The sequence below is a fragment of the Rattus norvegicus genome, chromosome 4 (genome assembly GCF_021556685.1).
Source record: "Rattus norvegicus strain SHRSP/BbbUtx chromosome 4, alternate assembly SHRSP_T2T, whole genome shotgun sequence".
NCBI classification, from domain to species: domain Eukaryota; kingdom Metazoa; phylum Chordata; class Mammalia; order Rodentia; family Muridae; genus Rattus; species Rattus norvegicus.
The window spans coordinates 120,009,573-120,027,092 of NC_141537.1; positions in this window are offsets into that span (position 1 = coordinate 120,009,573).

A 17,520-nucleotide genomic window follows, 5' to 3' on the forward strand; every position below is an offset into this window, starting at 1 on the left:
GAATTACACTTCTGGGTTAAAGAGTGAAGGGCAGCTAATTGGATGTGGTGGGATCTCGCAGAAGGTTCAGAAGTTCAGGGTTATCCGTGACTACACAGAGGATTGAAGGCTGTTCTGGGCTAACATGAGGCTCTGTCTTTTAAGTTTAAAAAAAAGAGGGGGGCTAACTCACCTATTATACACAAGTTCTTGGTTCCAGAGCTGTGCATACTGGATACAGTGGTGTATCCCTTTAATCCCAACCCTGAGAAAATGGAGGCAGAAGGATCAGAAGTTCAAGGTCGGGGCTGGGGATTTAGCTCAGTGGTAGAGCGCTTACCTAGGAAGCGCAAGGCCCTGGGTTCGGTCCCCAGCTCCGAAAAAAAGAACCAAAAAAAAAAGTTCAAGGTCAGCCTCAGGTACACATGGAATCCACGGCCAGCCTGGTGAAAGAGAAAGGAAGGCTCTTCCACTGGTCCCTAAAGACCTGAGGCCTCTAAGGCTGCCACCAGCCCAGGCACCGGCCTACACTGGAGACAAGCAGGAGGAGGGTTCCTCCTTCTGCTTCACACTTTCCTCAGATTCTTCACATGGCTAAAGCAGCTTCCTGCAGACAGAAATCTGCCACTGCCTGCCTGCATTTGGAAGCAGAGCAATCACAGAATCCCGCTGTTCCAGATCTGGGAAACCATCTTCTGATTGGTTTTTCTTTTCTTTTCTTTTAATCATAAAGACAGAATGTGAGTCCTACTACACAGAGCCAAGTGTGTGCTGTTTTTCAAAATAGACAGAGTAGGATGTATTATGAAGTTGGGGGAAGAGCAATGGATAAGCAAAACCAAAACAGATCAAAAAACAAACAAAACAAAACAAAACAAAACAAAGAACAAAACAAAAAAAACCAACCCCAGGGCAGAAGAGATGCTCGGAGGTTGAGTGTGCACCGCCCTCAGAGGGCACAGATTCAGCTCTCAGCACCCAGTTCTCATTGCCTATAGCGAGCGCCAGCTCCAGGAAATCCAGTACCCTCTTCTGGCCTCCCTGGGCACCACACATAAACACAAATGCACACACAGACACAGATACATACACGTAAAATACCAGAGCATGGAGGGAACATCAGAAACGCCCGAGACCTCATGTTAATGAGCGAGCCGGTCTCCCCACCCACCCCCCTGCACAGCTCTGTAAACAGGGCGGAACTTTGGTCGCTCGCTGACTCTCAGGTCAGATAGTCTCATGGTCCGCATTTGTCAGAAGGCCTGGGTTTCATGGGACCAGGGAGCAAAACACTGCCCACTCCTTTCTCATTCAACCTCCACTTCCTCCCACAGGGGCTTTCCTTTGCAAAGTCAGTAGAGCAGGTATGGAAGGTGACTCCCCAAACCTGGACATAAAGGTACCTTTGCTTCCTGCTGAGGCAACAGCCTGATCCAGCCCCAGGGCCTTCACAGCATTGCCCAGTGGAAAGTGTGGCAGCTTCAGACGGGAGACTGAGCCCGGGAGCGTGACCTAGCTACGGCGACGCACACCCCCCTCAACGTCCAACGGCACACGCACTCAGAATAGGGCCGGTTAACCAAATCAGTGCTGTCCAGGGACTGAGAGATGGGCAGTGCGGGGCTGGAGGAAAGGTTCAGTCAGTAAAGTGTTTGCTGTGCAGGTGTGAGGATTTGACTTCAATCCTCAGAACCCATGTTCAAAACAAACTTTTTCATTTAAAAAAGAAAGAAGGGGACAAGGTAAGACACACTTGTAATCCCAGCGCTGGGGAAGCAGAGACAGGAAGGTCCCTGGAGAATTTCAGATTAGTGACAGATCCTATCTCCAAAAAATATATAAATAAATAAAAATCTAAAATTAAAAAATTTTTAAAAACTAAAAAAAAAAAACCAACCAAGGTTGGGCCGGATGCCTCCATGAGTCAGGGCATTGGCTGAGCAAGCCTGACAACCTGAGTTCAATCCCTGGGAGCCAGGTAAAGGTAGAGGGAGGAACTGACTCTACAAAGTTATCCTGACCTCCACGAGTGTACCATGGTGTAGGCGCACACACACACACACACACACACACACACACACACAGTGTGAGAATATGAAATTCCGTGTGTAGAAAGCAGTGTGGTCTGAACATGTGACAATACGCAGTGTGCCGCTCTGTTTCCGAGTTCTCAGGAACAGGGGAGCTCCACAATGTCCCTTGCAGAGGGCTTTCACCAGGCTGTTCCACACTGACCAGGGGACTGCAGGTGGCTGTACCCCCCCCCCCTTGAATGTGGTCTCCTCTGCCAGAAGGCCAAGGATAATATTTAATATCCACAAGGGTTTAATCAAAAGGCTCATTTTCCACCCCATGTAATCAAAAGGAAAGGATTCCTAAACAGGGCTGACATCCCAGTGACATGACTGGCTTTCAGAACCCTGAAACACCATGGGCTTGGAGAAGGGGAGATGATGGGCAAAGCCTCCTCTGCGGTTACCTCCGGTTCATTTTTCATTCATTAAAGAAAAGCCGCACACCAGCCAAACTCGGGGTGTTATTATCCTACCTGGGATAAAAGCCCAGACCCAGTGCATGATAGCCCTAAGGAATGAGCAGGACTGGATGAATCAGCCTGACTTGCTGGGATGAGAAACTGAGGAAGTGGCCCAGTCCTGGGCAGAAGTCCCAACCCTACAAGAGAACAGGTAAAGAGAACATTCTCCCAAGCCCAGACTTCTTGCTATGCTCAGCCCCAGCCCCAGCCCCAGCCCCAGGCCTCTGTGTATAGATGAGGTGGGTGGCTGAGCCATTGCCCCACCTAGTGAAGCCTGTCAGAAAGCCGTCATATGAGGAAGACCTGACTGCACAAGCCAGAAATACAGAGAAAGCAGTAACTGCCTAGAACAGGGAGAACCAGGAGCCAAGAAGAAGACATATGGGAAGAGGAACAGGGTAGAAAAAGATCTTTGTAAAACAAAATCACCTCCAAAGATTCATCCCGAGGGTTGGTAGCCGTTTTCTACATCGTGGCAGACTCCAGAAACCATGAAGGCGGATACCCTTCGAGTCTCCCTGGATCCCCCATCCCCCTGTGGATGAGCACTTGGCACTCGATGAAACGCAAAGGCATCATCGTCCTCTAAACTCGCACACTCAGGAAAGGAGAGCTAAACCTTTGAGATGGTCCAAAGCCTCCTGCCACTTAAGGGTGACTCATTACAACCTCCTACAGACAGGTGGGATGGAGAGCCTGACTCAGTCTTCCTCACGCTGGAAACCAGGCTCCTTGACACGGAAGGACTCCTTGCTTCCCCAGGGCAGTCGGCCAAGGACTCATCTCAGAGGACTGTACTCAGAACCACTGAGCCAAGTCTCCAGCCCCAAACTTCACACCTCAGCTCTCGGCTCTCAGTTTGCTCGCTGTAGAGTTGTGGTTCTCAACCTGTGGGTCACGACCCCTATGATAGTCAAACAACCAACCCTTTCACAGACACCCATTAGCAGATATCCCAGCCATCAGGTCTTTTTTTTTTTTTTTTTTTCTTTTTTTCGGAGCTGGGGACCGAACCCAGGGCCTCGCGCTTGCTAGGCAAGCGCTCTACCACTGAGTTAATCCCCAACCCCCTAGCCATCAGGTCTTTACATTACAATTTGTAACAGTAGCAATATTACAGTAGCGAAGTAGCGGTGGAAATAATTTTATGGTTGGGGGTCATCACAACATGAGGAACTGTATTAAAGGACCCCAGCATTGGGAAGGTTGAGAACCACGGCTGTAGAGTAAGAACTTGAGTAATCATGCCATGATCTGAATGGCATCCTGTCTTGGCATTTCCTCTACCAAAGAAATGAGTGCATCGTTTTCAAATTCTGCCTCAATCGCGTTCTTTTCTTTGCTAAACTAGAATCTGAATGGGGACTCGCCCTGCATCACCTGGTCTTCTTCCCTTCTAAACCTCATGAGCCCTTCCCTCAGTATTCCGGTCTTCACACTTTCAAGGAATGCTCTGTCGACCTCTGCTTATAGCATCGTAGGGTGCTTCTAGCCCACGGCTCCAAACCTGGGCACATTCCTTCCCCAAGTCAGTTCCTAGAGCCTATGCAGCGCATGCTTGTAGGTTGAGGTCTATGCAGGTGAGGGCTGGCACAGGTTAGGTCAAGGCCATGATTGGACAATAAAAAAGTAAGGCAGGGACAAAGTTTTTGTAGGGCAAGAGAGAAGGGAAAGTGGAAGACCAAGATGGAGAGGAGAAGGACGACCCAGATCCGGGTGGTCCCCAATGGCCCTAGGTTTATTTCTTACCGGATGGATTTCTATAGGCCAATTTATCTTATCTAGGTGGGCAGCTTATATCTTTATCCGTTGATGGTGAGTTTACTATGTGGCTGTATCGTGGATTGAGAATTTAACACATAACTCTGATTGTTAAATTACAGTTTATTGAGTCCTTATTTTGCGGGGCGGTTGGGAGTTTATACCTTAACTACCAGGGGGCGGTTGCTGGGAGTGTGGGCCGAGTCCGTGGCAGGGAGCTGTGCTAGGCCAGCCGCTGCTCGATTTCTAGAGCCATGGTTTTAGGTTAGTTCCGGGCCCTCAGGTGCCGGAACTAACTCTAGGGAGCAGCATGGGAAGGGGCCACACTGGAACGGCTACGGACCGCCTGGGTCAGAGAGTACTCCGGGGCAGCGTGGAGCCGCTGAGATAAAGATCCCGCAGTGCCATGTGGCCCTACAGTGCGGGCACTAGCAAGGGATAAAAGGTTACCCATATTTAATATTTACCGCAACACATGCTCAGATTTATTTTATCAGCCAGTCCTCGGTACCAATATTCTGTATTGGTTTTGTCATTGCTATGTTAAAGTATCTGATAAAAGAAATAAAATTAAAAAAAAAAATAAAAAGGGTGAGTTTTTGCCTCACAATTTGAGGGTTCTGTCCATCACTGCAGAAAGGCCTGCCAGGAGACAGTTGATCACACTACATCTTCAGTCAAGCAGAGAGCCATGGAGCTGATGTTCTTTTCTTTTTAATTTAGCGCAGGACCCAAGCCTGTGGACTGGTACCACCCATATTGAAATAAGCCTTCTTACCTCACTTAACCCAATCCGGATGCTTCCTCCCAGAGGATGGTCCCCTAGGTGGCTCGATCTCGCCGAGTTGGCAATATTAACCCTCACACAATGTGTTGCTACTGGAAACATTCAGTGGAACAGGTGCTGGGAAAACAGCCTGGCCATTCTGCACACAACTCCACATGGAGTTACCAAACAATCCAAGAGAAATGAAGCATGCCTCTCCTGGGGCAAAAGAATGTGCACAGCCAACATTATTCAGCAGACAAGTGTTAGAGACAAGCTGGATGTCCAACAGGCAACTTGGTGAACAAATCATAGCACTCAAAAAAGAAATAGCAGAGCTGGAGAGAAAGGTCAGTGAGTAAGAGCACTGACTGCTCTCCCAGGAGATCCGGGTTCAATTCCCAGCATCCACATGGCAGCTCCCAGCTGACTGTACCTACAGTTCCAGAGGATCCAACATCCTTACACACACACACGCGCGCGCGCATGCAAACAAAACACCAATGTACATGAAATCAAAATAAACTTAAAAAGTATTTAAAAGAAGGAAATGGCAGTGAGGCACGAAGGAGAGACGTGCTTACGGATGCAGGGGTGACACCCTTACAGACACTGCTGCAGGGCCATCCCTGGGAACTCTACTCTGAGTAACAAGAGCCATGTGCAGAAGCCTGTGCTGTACAGGTCTGTCCCTGTGTAAGCCCAGGTCAGGAGAATCTGTAGATTCGTAGTTGTTTAGGGTTGGTGTTGGGGTGGTGGGATTTCTTTCTGATGTAACAGTATTCTAAATTGACTGGGGTTGGGGCTGGAAACAGCTCAGCAGATCGTATCTATTCAGTTCCAACACCCACATCTGGTGACCCACAACCACCTGTGAGTCCAGCACTGGGGGACCTGACACCCTCTTTTGGCTTCCTCAGGCACCTCACTCAGGTGTACAACCCCACTCACAATAATACACATAGTTAACTGATTTTTAATCATGGCCTAGAGAGATGACAAAGTGGTTAAGAACATTTGTTGCTCTTACAGACAACCCATGGCAACTTAAAACCATCAGTTACTCCAGTTTCAGGGAATCTAGTGCCCTCTTCTGGCCTCTGTGAACCACGGACACAGACAGACAGACACACACACACACACACACTCACACACACACACACACACGTGCCAGGAAAACACTCATACACATAAAATTAAAAAGTCTTTTTATGGGGTTGGGAATTTAGCTCAGTGGTAGAGCACTTGCCTAGCAAGCACGAGGCCCTGGGTTCGGTCCCCAGCTCCGGAAAAAAAGAAAAAAAAAAGAAGAAAAAAAAAAGGTCTTTTTATTTTAAATAGAGTCTTCAAATTCTTTTAGATTTTGAATCGACTATGAGGATGAGTATATAACTCTGTCATATACTAAAGACCAGTGAACTGAATGTTTCCATTGGGTGAATTATACCGTGTGTGAACGCCACCCCAACCATACTGCTCTTTTCAAAAGACACCATGCCCCCTGATACACACCTCACAGTGCCAAGCTGCCTTCAGATCCATGCCTAGAATGTGTCCGTTCTCTGGCTTTGGGGGAACTGATCCTGGCTTGAGATTTCTGGGGCCTTTCGACAGTTTGAGGTAATTGGCCGTTTATGTGCATGGGCAAAGTTCTGCTTTGATCATTGCTAAAACCACCACACTGAGTCACGGGAGTTAGGAGTTTAGAAAAACATCCACCACCCAACAGCCAGGTTTCCAAGAAAGGAGGCTCAGTTTGGTCATCTCAGGCTACTCCTAGCACACCCACACTTGGCCTTCACCTTTTCTCTTTGGCACCACTCCGCCCCTTTCCCAGCTCTCCTGCCTGAGCCCTGACTCCTCCTTCTGACAAGGAGCCCTTACAGTGAAGTTTGAAGCTCTGTATCTCACCCTGGCAAGCTGGAGAGGTTGCTCCTCCCGCCTGCTCCTCATATCTACTTTCCAAGTGGACCATCTTTGCAAGGACCCCTTCCCTCTACCTGAGGTTAAAACGGCCATGTCTTTTTTAGATTTACATAGTGTGGTGTAACACTTGGGTCTTGGATCTTTATATCCAAGAACTCTAGGCTGAGGTGGATTGAGCAGGGGGTGAAAAGTTTTCCTATTGAATGAAAAGTATAAATTGGGTTTTTCTTGAAGAACCTAGCATGGAGCCCAGAGAATGACTCAGCAGCTGAAAATATTTGCCCCACAAACCTGACGAACTGAGTTCAATCCCCAGAACCCAAAAACAAACAAACAAGCAGATGCAGCCAGACATAGTGAGTGGCACGCACCTTTAATCCCAGCACTCAGGAGGCAGAGTCAGGCGGATCTCTGTGAATCCGAGACCAGTCTGGGCTACATATTGAATTTCAGGTCAGCCAAGGCAACATAGATTTTTCTCAAAACAAAAACAACCAATAAAACTCAGATGCCTATCTTATAATCCCAACAATCCTGAGAGACAGGAAGCAAAGGCAGGAAAATAGAGCCAGAAACTCACAGGCTTCAGTCTTCACTCAGGTTGGCACAAGAGAGAGCCTTCTTCAACAAGGTGGAGGGGAGAATTCACTCCTAAAGGTCATCCTCTGACCCCCACACAAGTGCCATGGCACACAGAAATTTACATACACACAAATGCGCACACACACACACACACACACACACACACACACACACACACCAATCAAATAAAATTTTCAATTTAAAACTCGCTAATTTTAAAAAGAAGAACCAACATGCAGCATGTGGTCTTTTTCCTCTTGTCAAACCCATTTCACAGATACAGAATGGATATAACAAAGAACCCAGTAGCTTTCCCAACTTCTAAGTAAGCTCTTAGCTGCAGACTGTACCAGCAGCGTGTCTCCCACCTTTGTGGGCATGTTCTTCCTGACGTCCATGCAGAGCTATTCCAGCCCAGCTACTGCTTCTCCTGACCTGCCTTCTTGACACCCATGCAGAGCTATTCCAGCCCAGCTACTGCTTCTCCTGACCTGCCTTCTTGACACCCATGCAGAGCTATTCCAGCCCAGCTACTGCTTCTCCTGACCTGCCTTCTTGACACCCATGCAGAGCTATTCCAGCCCAGCTACTGCTTCTCCTGACCTGCCTTCTCCATGGCATAGCCAGCAAAGCCCAGCTTTGGCTCTTCCAGAGTCCACAGGACCGAGTCACTACCTCTATTACATCCTGTCACCTGCCTCTTTTCATGAGGGTACAATGCTCTCCCAGAGAGATATCCTCCCAGAAAGTTAATTTATAGGTTTTTTTCCTTTTCTATAAAAAATGCCTAGTTTCCTCAAGACCTTAGTTGTGAGATGAGATAAAAATAATCTTAATCGATGTGGCCATTATGGAAAATAGTACAGAAGTTCTCAAAAATATAAAATTAAGGAACCGGAGAGAGGGCTCAGTGGTTAAGATCATCTACTGTTCTTCCAAAGGGACATTGGGTGGCTCCCAATCACCTTTAACTCCAATTCCAGGAGAGCCGATGCCCTCTTCTGGCGTTTGCGGGCACTGCATTCTTTGTGCACACACCCATCCAAAGGCACACTGTTAGCCTCGGGCGCATCTGTGTACAAACAGTTCCAGTTGCCATGGCTACGATACTCGTCATCTCTAGGCGACAACGCTGCCCCCATGTCCGTTGCCATAGCACCCGTCACACATCCCTTTTGTGCATGCCTCACATACATCAAGGCCCTGATAAAAGAAGCATACCCTGATCCATAGCCCATTTTTCCTTCTCTTCTCCCCTCTCACCCTCTCAGAGGCCGTCTCTACTGATAAAACCTTCCACATGAGACCTGTAGCCTGTGTGTAGTACAGGACACAGACATACACATAAATAAAAATAATATATTTGCTCCATCGACGGCTACTTCTTGTGCATCATATGCATGTGTGTTAAAATGTTTACTCCAAATACTATATTGAAATCTAGGTCAGAAGAAAAGTCAGTACAAAGATGAGAACATTTACAAACACTCAGAATCCACACAGCAAAAATTCAGAGTAGTCTTAGAATCACAGCAAAATTCTCAAATCTACATGGAATAACAATGCCTGTTTGGGCTTTTGTTTTTCTCATTTTATATTAGTCCTTGATAATTTCACACAGCATCTTTTTTTTTTTTTTTGGTTCTTTTTTTCGGAGCTGGGGACCGAACCCAGGGCCTTGCACTTCCTAGGTAAGCGCTCTACCACTGAGCTAAATCCCCAGCCCCCACACAGCATCTTTTAATTATATTCATACCCATCTCCCAATCCCCTCAGATCCATTTCCTTACCCACTCACCTTTGGGTCTCTCCTCTCTACTTTTTTAAAACCAATTAAGTATACCGTGTGCTGCCCGTGTACTATTGGATGTAAGGCCTTCCACTGATGTGCAGGCAACTTTCCATTGGTTCCACTTTTAGAAAGACTGGCTCTCTAGTCAGATATGGTGCTGCAGAAGAAGGAGAAGGAAGAGGAGAAAGAAGAAAAGAGAAAGAAGGGGAAGAAGAGGAAGAGGAGGAGAAGGAAGAGGAAGAGAAGAAGGAAGAAGAAGAAGAGGAGGAAGAGGAGGAGGAAGAGGAGGAGGAAGAGGAGGAGGAAGAGGAGGAGGAAGAGGAGGAGAAAGAGGAGGAGGAGGAAGAGGAGGAGAAAGAGGAGGAGGAGGAGGAAGAAGGAGGAGGAGGAGAAGGAGAAGAAGGAGAAGGAGAAGGAGAAGGAGAAGGAGAAGAAGAAGAAGAAGAAGAAGAAGAAGAAGAAGAAGAAGAAGAAGAAGAAGAAGAAGAAGAAGAAGAAGAAGAAGAAGAAGAAGACTGACTGTCCCTCTCCCTTCAGGTATCCAATGCCAATAGTTCCTCAGTGGTAGAGAGACAAACTTCAAACCTGCCTCCCCTCCCCATGCTGGAATTGTGTCTGGCTTGAACTTGCACAGGTCTTGTGCATGCTGTCCCAACCACTGGAGTCCATCTGTGCCTGTCCTGCTGGATTTAGAAAGCACAGCTTCCTCGTAGCTGTCCATAGCCTCTGGTCTTACAGTCTTTCCGATCCCAGTTCTACAATGAGGTCTGAGCCTTGGAGAAGGTGTGATGTGGATGTTCCTTTTGGGACTGAGCATGCCACCAAAGGCCCTTGCTCTCTGCACCTCAACAAGCTCTGTATTAATCATCATCTACTCCTAAGGAAGCATCTCCAATGAGCGCTGAGGGCTGCACTAGCCCATGGGTACATGGATGAGTCATTCCAAGTTACTTTAGTATTGTGCCCATTAAGCAGAGTAATATATGGCCTTCTAAAGCTAGCCCAAATTACATAAATAATTTTAATTAAAAAAAACATCATGTGTATGGTCATTTTGTCTGCATGCTTATCTGTGTATTACCTTTGTGCTTTGTGCACAAGGAGGCCAAAGGATAGCAACAGTGGTGAGCTGCTATGTAGATGCTGGGAATTGGACCCAAGTCGTCCGGAGGAGTAGCCAGTGCTCTCATTCGCTAAGACATCTCTCCAGCCCCGCCCAGCTCTTTCATGAAGGCAATACTGGTTCCAAAACCATACAGAGGACCCCAAACAAAAGGAAATTATTAGGCTCACAACTGATGACCATGAACACAAAAATCCTCAACAAAATATTTGCAAACTCAATTCAGGAACACGTCGAAAGGATTATCCTCTCTAAGAAAAACAGCTCCGTCCAGATGGCTCAACATCCATAACAATTTTTAAATAGAATCACAACAATCACACTGCAGATGCAGAGCCAAAGAAAAGGAGATCTGTGGGACAAGAGACGCCTGCACCCATTGCTCACAACAGCCAAGGTGTGGAGTCAACCCAGATGCCCCATGACTAGAAGAGCAAAGACGTTAGTTTCATTTCTCTACAGAAGCAGCCCAAGGAAGGACTCGCATTCCGACTCATGGTTTGAAGCTATGGCCCGTCGTGGTGGAGAAAACATAGCGAGGGGCTTGGGGCAGCCGATCACACTGGACCTACAATCAGGAGGCAGAGAGTTGAACACTGCGGCTCACCTTGCTTTTTCCTTGTGAGTCAGTCTGGGCCCCCAGCCCATGGGATGATCTTTCCACTTCAGTTAAACTCGCTAGAAACACCCTCGAAGACTCACCCCGTGCTGTGTCTCCTAGGCAATCCCATCGAGTTGACATCACCCCTAATCATCACATAGGTCAATAAAACACTGCAGAACCCCAAGTGATTGCTTACTATTTACTCTGTTCTATCGGGGCTGCTCTTAACTCCAATTGGGCAGCCCTCAGGGCCATGTTCTCTAGACCTTGAACCCATGGCGGCTTCTCCTGCCTCCTCTTCCACACATCTTCTTCTTCTTCTTGGTCCCAAGAACAGATTACCTAAACCCCACCAATGTCTCTTCTACCCAGATATTGGCTGTTGGCATCTTTATTTACCAATTACAATTCATGGAGGGCAGGGTCACTTAGCTAGCATATAATTTGAGACTCTCTTGTCTCTGGGGCGATCCATTTGGGGGGCTCAAATTAACATTAGAATCCAAGCAACCTCAGGCCAACCCACTACTTATACAATGGACTGCTAGGCATCCACAGAAAAGGCATAATCCTGTCACTTATGGCAGCAAGGATGAACCTCAAAGACATTATGTCAAGTGAGATAAGCCAGGCAAAGAACGGCAAGCATGAAGTCACCCACATGAGGTGGCTTAGAATAGCGGGAGATGGAGATGGGAAAGGTCGCTCAGCATCTACCATGCTCCATTTAGACATGGGGAGTAAGTTCTTGGACTCTACTGCACTGTGTACTTCAAATAGCTGGAAGAGATGATTTTAATTGTTATTACAACAAATAAATAATAAATGCTAAAGATGGACAAAGATAACAGTTAGCTTGAGGTGTGTGTGTGTGTGCATGCGCACCTGCGTGTGTGTGTGTGTGTGTGTGTGTGTGTGTACAATATATTTGTGTTTCAAGGCACACATACTTATCTGGACTGGAGAGATGGTTAAGCAATTAAGAGCACTGGCTGCTCTTCCAGAGGACCTGGATTTGACTCCCAGCAACCACATAGTAGCTCACAACCATCTGTGACTTAAGTTCCAGGGTATCTGCTGCCCTCTGCTGACCTTCCTGGACAGAAGCACACATGGAGTACATGGACATATATGCGGGCAAAACATCCATAGACATTAAATTAATTTTTTTAAAGCTGGGAAATGGTGGTACATGCCTTTAATCTCAGGAGGCAGAAACAGGCAATTCTCTGAGTTTGAGGCCATCCTGGTCTACAAAGCGAGTTCCAGGACAGCCAGGGTACACAGAGAAACCCTGTCTTCAAACAAACAAACAAAAAGGCAAAACAAAAACAAATAAAAATTTAAGGGAAAAAACTATTGTGCCAGAAAGAAAATTTATTTAAGGACCAGCAAATAACTTAAAGATGGTTGCTGTGCAAATCTGATCACTTGAGTTTGATTCCAAAATCCCACAAACACGTGAAAGGACAGAACCATTTAGATTCTGTTTTGAAACATTGCTCCTGTGTGCTAGGATTACAGGAAAAGCATCACACAGTTTTGGGCCAAATCCCCTCCATGAACCCAGCCTCAGCCAAAACCTCTTCCCAGGCCCTCGGAGTCCCCCGCACCAGCAGTCTGAAGCCCCTTCAGTGCCCCTCTCATAACGCTGCCTCCTGGCCTTATTCAGCTGCCCTGTAGCCCCAGCCCTATGCTGCCTCCACTATCGATGAGTACAAAATTACTAAAAAGCGGACTACTGCTTCCCGAGTGGATCATGAGAAAGTTCCAGAAAGTAATGGTTCTTAGTGTTTAAGTCTACCTAGTGTTTAACTATAACTATAACTAATGCTATATAGTTATAGTGCTATATAGTTGGCCTTGAACTCCTTATCCTCCTGCTTCCAACTCCCAAGAACTGGGGTTAACGGGCATACCTTTGTGTGTCTTACTATCTCTGAGTGGCTGTCTCTTCTCTCCTGCCAACAACTCAGTCAGGAAACAAGTGCCCCCACTCCCCTGAGCCTTCCTGGAGAAGCTGGGCAGGTCCAAGTCTTTGTCTACCAATCACAGACACTGTTGTGTTGCCTGAGACAGGAAGAGGGTGAAGGAGTAGGACAGATGACCTCTGATATTCCTGGGGGCTGCATCAGAACATCCAGGAGAGCTGGAATGCCCCGTCCACTGCTTCTACTGCATCAGACAGAGATCAGAGGATGGGTGTGTGTGTGACTGTAAGATGAGGCCACAGGACTGGGAATCTGGTTGGGGTAGACCTCTCTCTTTACTTCATTCAGACAGAAGTGATCTGTGTGAACACCGGGAAGCCCAGTACACCATGGGCAAGGCTGCTTTTGTTCTCCTTCACCTGCCCTCTTTACATTTATTTATCTGGCAAAGAGTCTGGCAAAGACACGTTGTCATGGTACAAGTGTGGAAGTCAGAGGACCACTTCTGTGCGTCTGTTCTCACCTTCTGCCATGTGCATCCCAGACACGGAACTCATGTTGTCAGGCTTGGCAGCCAGTGTCATAACCCACTGACCCATCTCTCTAACCCTACTTTCACTTCCTTACCATTAGAATTTATTTTAATGTTTTCTTTTCTTTTTTCATTTTCTTTTTCTTTTCGTTTTTTGAAACAGGGGTTTCTCTGTATAGTCCCAGCTGTCTTTGAACTCACTCTGTAAACCAGAGTAACCTTGAATTGATGGGCCTGCCTCTGCCTCTGCCTCTGCCTCTGCCTCTGCCTCTGCCTCTGCCTCTGCCTCTGCCTCTGCCTCTGCCTCTGCCTCTGCCTCTGCCTCTGCCTCTGCCATTGCCCCTCTGTCTCTCTGCCTCTCTGCCTCTCTGTCTCTCTTTCCCCCTCTCTGCCTGTCTGCCTGTCTGCCTCTCCACCTCTGTCCTTCTGTCCCTCTGCCTCTCTGCCTCTCTCTCTGCCTCTCTGCCTCTCTGCCTCTCTGCCTCTGCCTCTCTGCCTCTCTCTGCCTCTCTGCCTCTCTCTGCCTCTCTGCCTCTCTGCCTCTCTCTCTCTCTCTCTCTCTCTCTCTCTCTCTCTCTCTCTCTCTCTGCCTCTTTGCCTCTCTCTGTGCCTCTCTTTGTGCCTCTCTGTCTCTGTCCCTCTGTCCCTCTGCCTTTCTGCCTCTGCCTCCCCAGTGCTGGGATTAAAGGTGTATACCACCATCCCAGCCTGTTTTAATTTTTCAACCAGTATTATTTGGATCATTCACTTATTCTTATTGTGGTAAAAACACATACAATAGAAAAGTTACCACTTCAATCATTTCCAATCACACAAACCCAGGACACTCACACTCATCACCTTATTCTGCTGCAAAACATTCCTGCCACCCAAAAGGAAGCTACTCTCCCACCATTCCTCCCCTGCCCCTGACAACTGACCTGCCCTCTCTTCTCTATGGATTTGCCTATTCTGGATTTAAGTCTTATATAAATGGGTTTGTAGAATACATGGTCTTTTGTGACTGGTTTCTCCCATGTAGAAATCATGTTTTCTAGGTTCGTCCATATTTACTGTAACATGTGGCATGTCTCCATGTTTGTGGCTATGTCATGTGCTGCCTATCCCTTCACTGGCTGCCAACCACTTGAGTTGATTCCAACGAATACTGCTGTTGCGATCAGGAAAAAGAAATTATTTGTGCCATCAAATCCCTTTTATGAGATAGAAGAAGGTTATGTTCTAATTGTTTTTTTCACTATCAACCAAAGGCAAATATATTTTCTGAATTCTAAGATTCACGGGGTTGTTGCTGTTTATTGTAGAGAGAATATCTTATGTCTGTATGGATGATGCACCTGTCAATCATAAATCTGATGGCCTATGGCTTAGGCAGGAAATAGGAGGTGGAACATCCAGGAGGCAGAAAGGATCCTGGGATAGAGCCAAGCACGGGAGATTCTCCTGGGAAGACATGACGAGATGGATGCATGGTACCTGAGCGCAAGTAACCAGACACATGGCAGAACGTAGGTTAAGAATAAATGGGTTTTAAGTTATGATCTAGTCAGAGAAGAGCTTAGCTATATGGCCAAGGTATTTGTAAATACATAATGAGTCTGAGTCTTATATCTGGGAGCATGGGACTGGGAGGTAAGACCAGACGTAACTTCTACAGTTTATTTCTTAGTTTAGGGTTTTTTAATATATGTATTTCTGGGTATGAGGAATTGGCTCTGTGGTTAAGAGGATTTGGTAGCCTTCCAGGGAACCTGAGTTCAGTTCCCAGCACACAGTTCTCAGCTCACAATCATCTACAGCTTCAGGTCTGGGTGAGCGGACAGCCTCTTCTGGCCTCCAAGGACACCTGCACTCGCGTGCATGTATACTCACATATGTACACACCTACACAGAATTCTAAAGGTAAAAAATAAATAAAGATAAAACACAAAATGGACTCATCAGTAGAAAGTGAGACATATGGATGAGGTTTTACTGTAGTTTGTACCATTCTGTACTGGGCATATTTTCAGATAAGCACTGCTTTCTCTGCCCCTCCTTTGGATAGAAGGGACCACGTGGTAGAATAAGGCAATCCATGGAGGAGGCAGGGGAGCAGCCCTTACTAATAACTTTTCTCTCTCTAGAGTTTGGCAAACCTTGGGTCATGTTTGCTAAGTGGAAGGCTAAGACCTCTGGGCTAAAATAGAAAATGGCCCTCTGCAAGGAAGGCCCAGCAAGCAGCATGGGTCCACTGTGACTACTGATGGGGTGACAGGCCCTGCCGCAGGGACTATGAAAGTTTAAAATCCACATTAAGAGGGGTGGGGGAGGGGGAGATTGCTCAGCCAGTAAAGAATGTGCCTCTCAAGCATGAGGACCTGAGCTGTATCCCCAGCTCCATGTGAAAAGCCGGCACATACCTATAACCCCTGGGCTGGGGACAGGTAGGATCACTGAAGCTATTGCCCAGCCAATGGAGCCTAATCAGCGATCTCCAGTTTCAGCGAGAAACTGTCTCAAAAATTAAAGTGGAGGGGTTAGAGGGATGCCTCCATAGTTAAGAATGGTTATTGCTCTTGCAGAAGACCCAGGATCAGTTCCCAGTACCCATATAGCAGCTTAAAACTGTAACTTCCGTTTCTGTGGGATCTGGTGCCCTCTTCTGGGTTCTGTGGGCACTGCAAGCACATGGCATAACGCAACCCAAACACCCATATACACAAAATAAAAATAAATAAATCCTTTTTTTTTTAATTAAGGTAAAGAGCAATTGTAACTCTAGCTCCAGGGGTTCCAACACCCTCTTCTGGCTTCTGAGGATCTCTCTGGGAACGTCTCCAGCACCCTTACTTAAGGTTTTTTCTGTTACCATGCAGTTTTTGAGTGATCTGAATGTACAGGGTCACTAATATAAACAGATGGTGGCTGCAATAGCTGTTAGAGACAACCTGGTGCTGTCCCCACATCTGGAAATGGTTTTGGCTGTTGACTGGATGCTTTGGTGGCCTCTTTTTATTTTATTTTTCCAATTTGATAATGATGTTTTCTTTTTTTTTTTTCTTTCTTTCTTTCTTTCTTTTTTTCATAGACCTGGCTGTCCTGGGGCTCACTCTGTAGACTAGATTAGCCTTGAACTCAGAGATCTACACTTACTCCCAAGCGCTGAGATTAAAGGTGTGCACCACCTAATATAGATGCTGGGTACTGCACTCTGGTCCTCGTGATAGAGTAGAAGTGCTTTTAACCACTGATCCATCCCTCCAGCCTCCTAATTAAAATACTCTTTTTTAAAAAGAAAAAATAGATATGTAGGTAGATAGATAGACAGACAGATAGATATGTACACACACACACACACACACACACACAGAGTGAGAATTTTGGTATCTTTAAAAACACAAAAATGTTATGGGAATGTTTTTGTTTTAATCCCAAGTGTGAGATATGGGGCTGCTTCAGACTGTCCATAGCAACTGACTATGATTTGCCTCGTGCTCTGGCAGAGGTGTGATTTTGTCAGCGGTAGATAATTTATATGATGTTTGAAATTCAGAGAACTCTTGAGAGGGTGTAAAAGTGCTAAAGCCCCAAGAGGGGTGCCATGGTGGAGGCTGCTGCTGCTGGGTGCTGGTACTCATTACTGGTTGCTCATTGCTGGCTGAAGATATCCTGACTGCAAAGATCAAACTTGATCCAAGGAACTCAACACCCTAATTAGCAGGAAGTAGTCTAACAATATCAACACCCTCTTTCTTTGATAACCTGGTTTCCCTCCTACTTGGTGTTGAGGGGTGGAGGACAGTGGTAGAAAAAGGGAATGGAGGGAACCCACAAAGTAGCCAGAAGTCTGGCCACACACACACACACACATGCACACACACACGCATGCACACATGCACACGCACACACAAGCACACACACACGCACACACACGCATTTAAAATACATAGTATATATTATATATAATAGTATATATTATATCTATTATATATTATGGGAGAGAGTG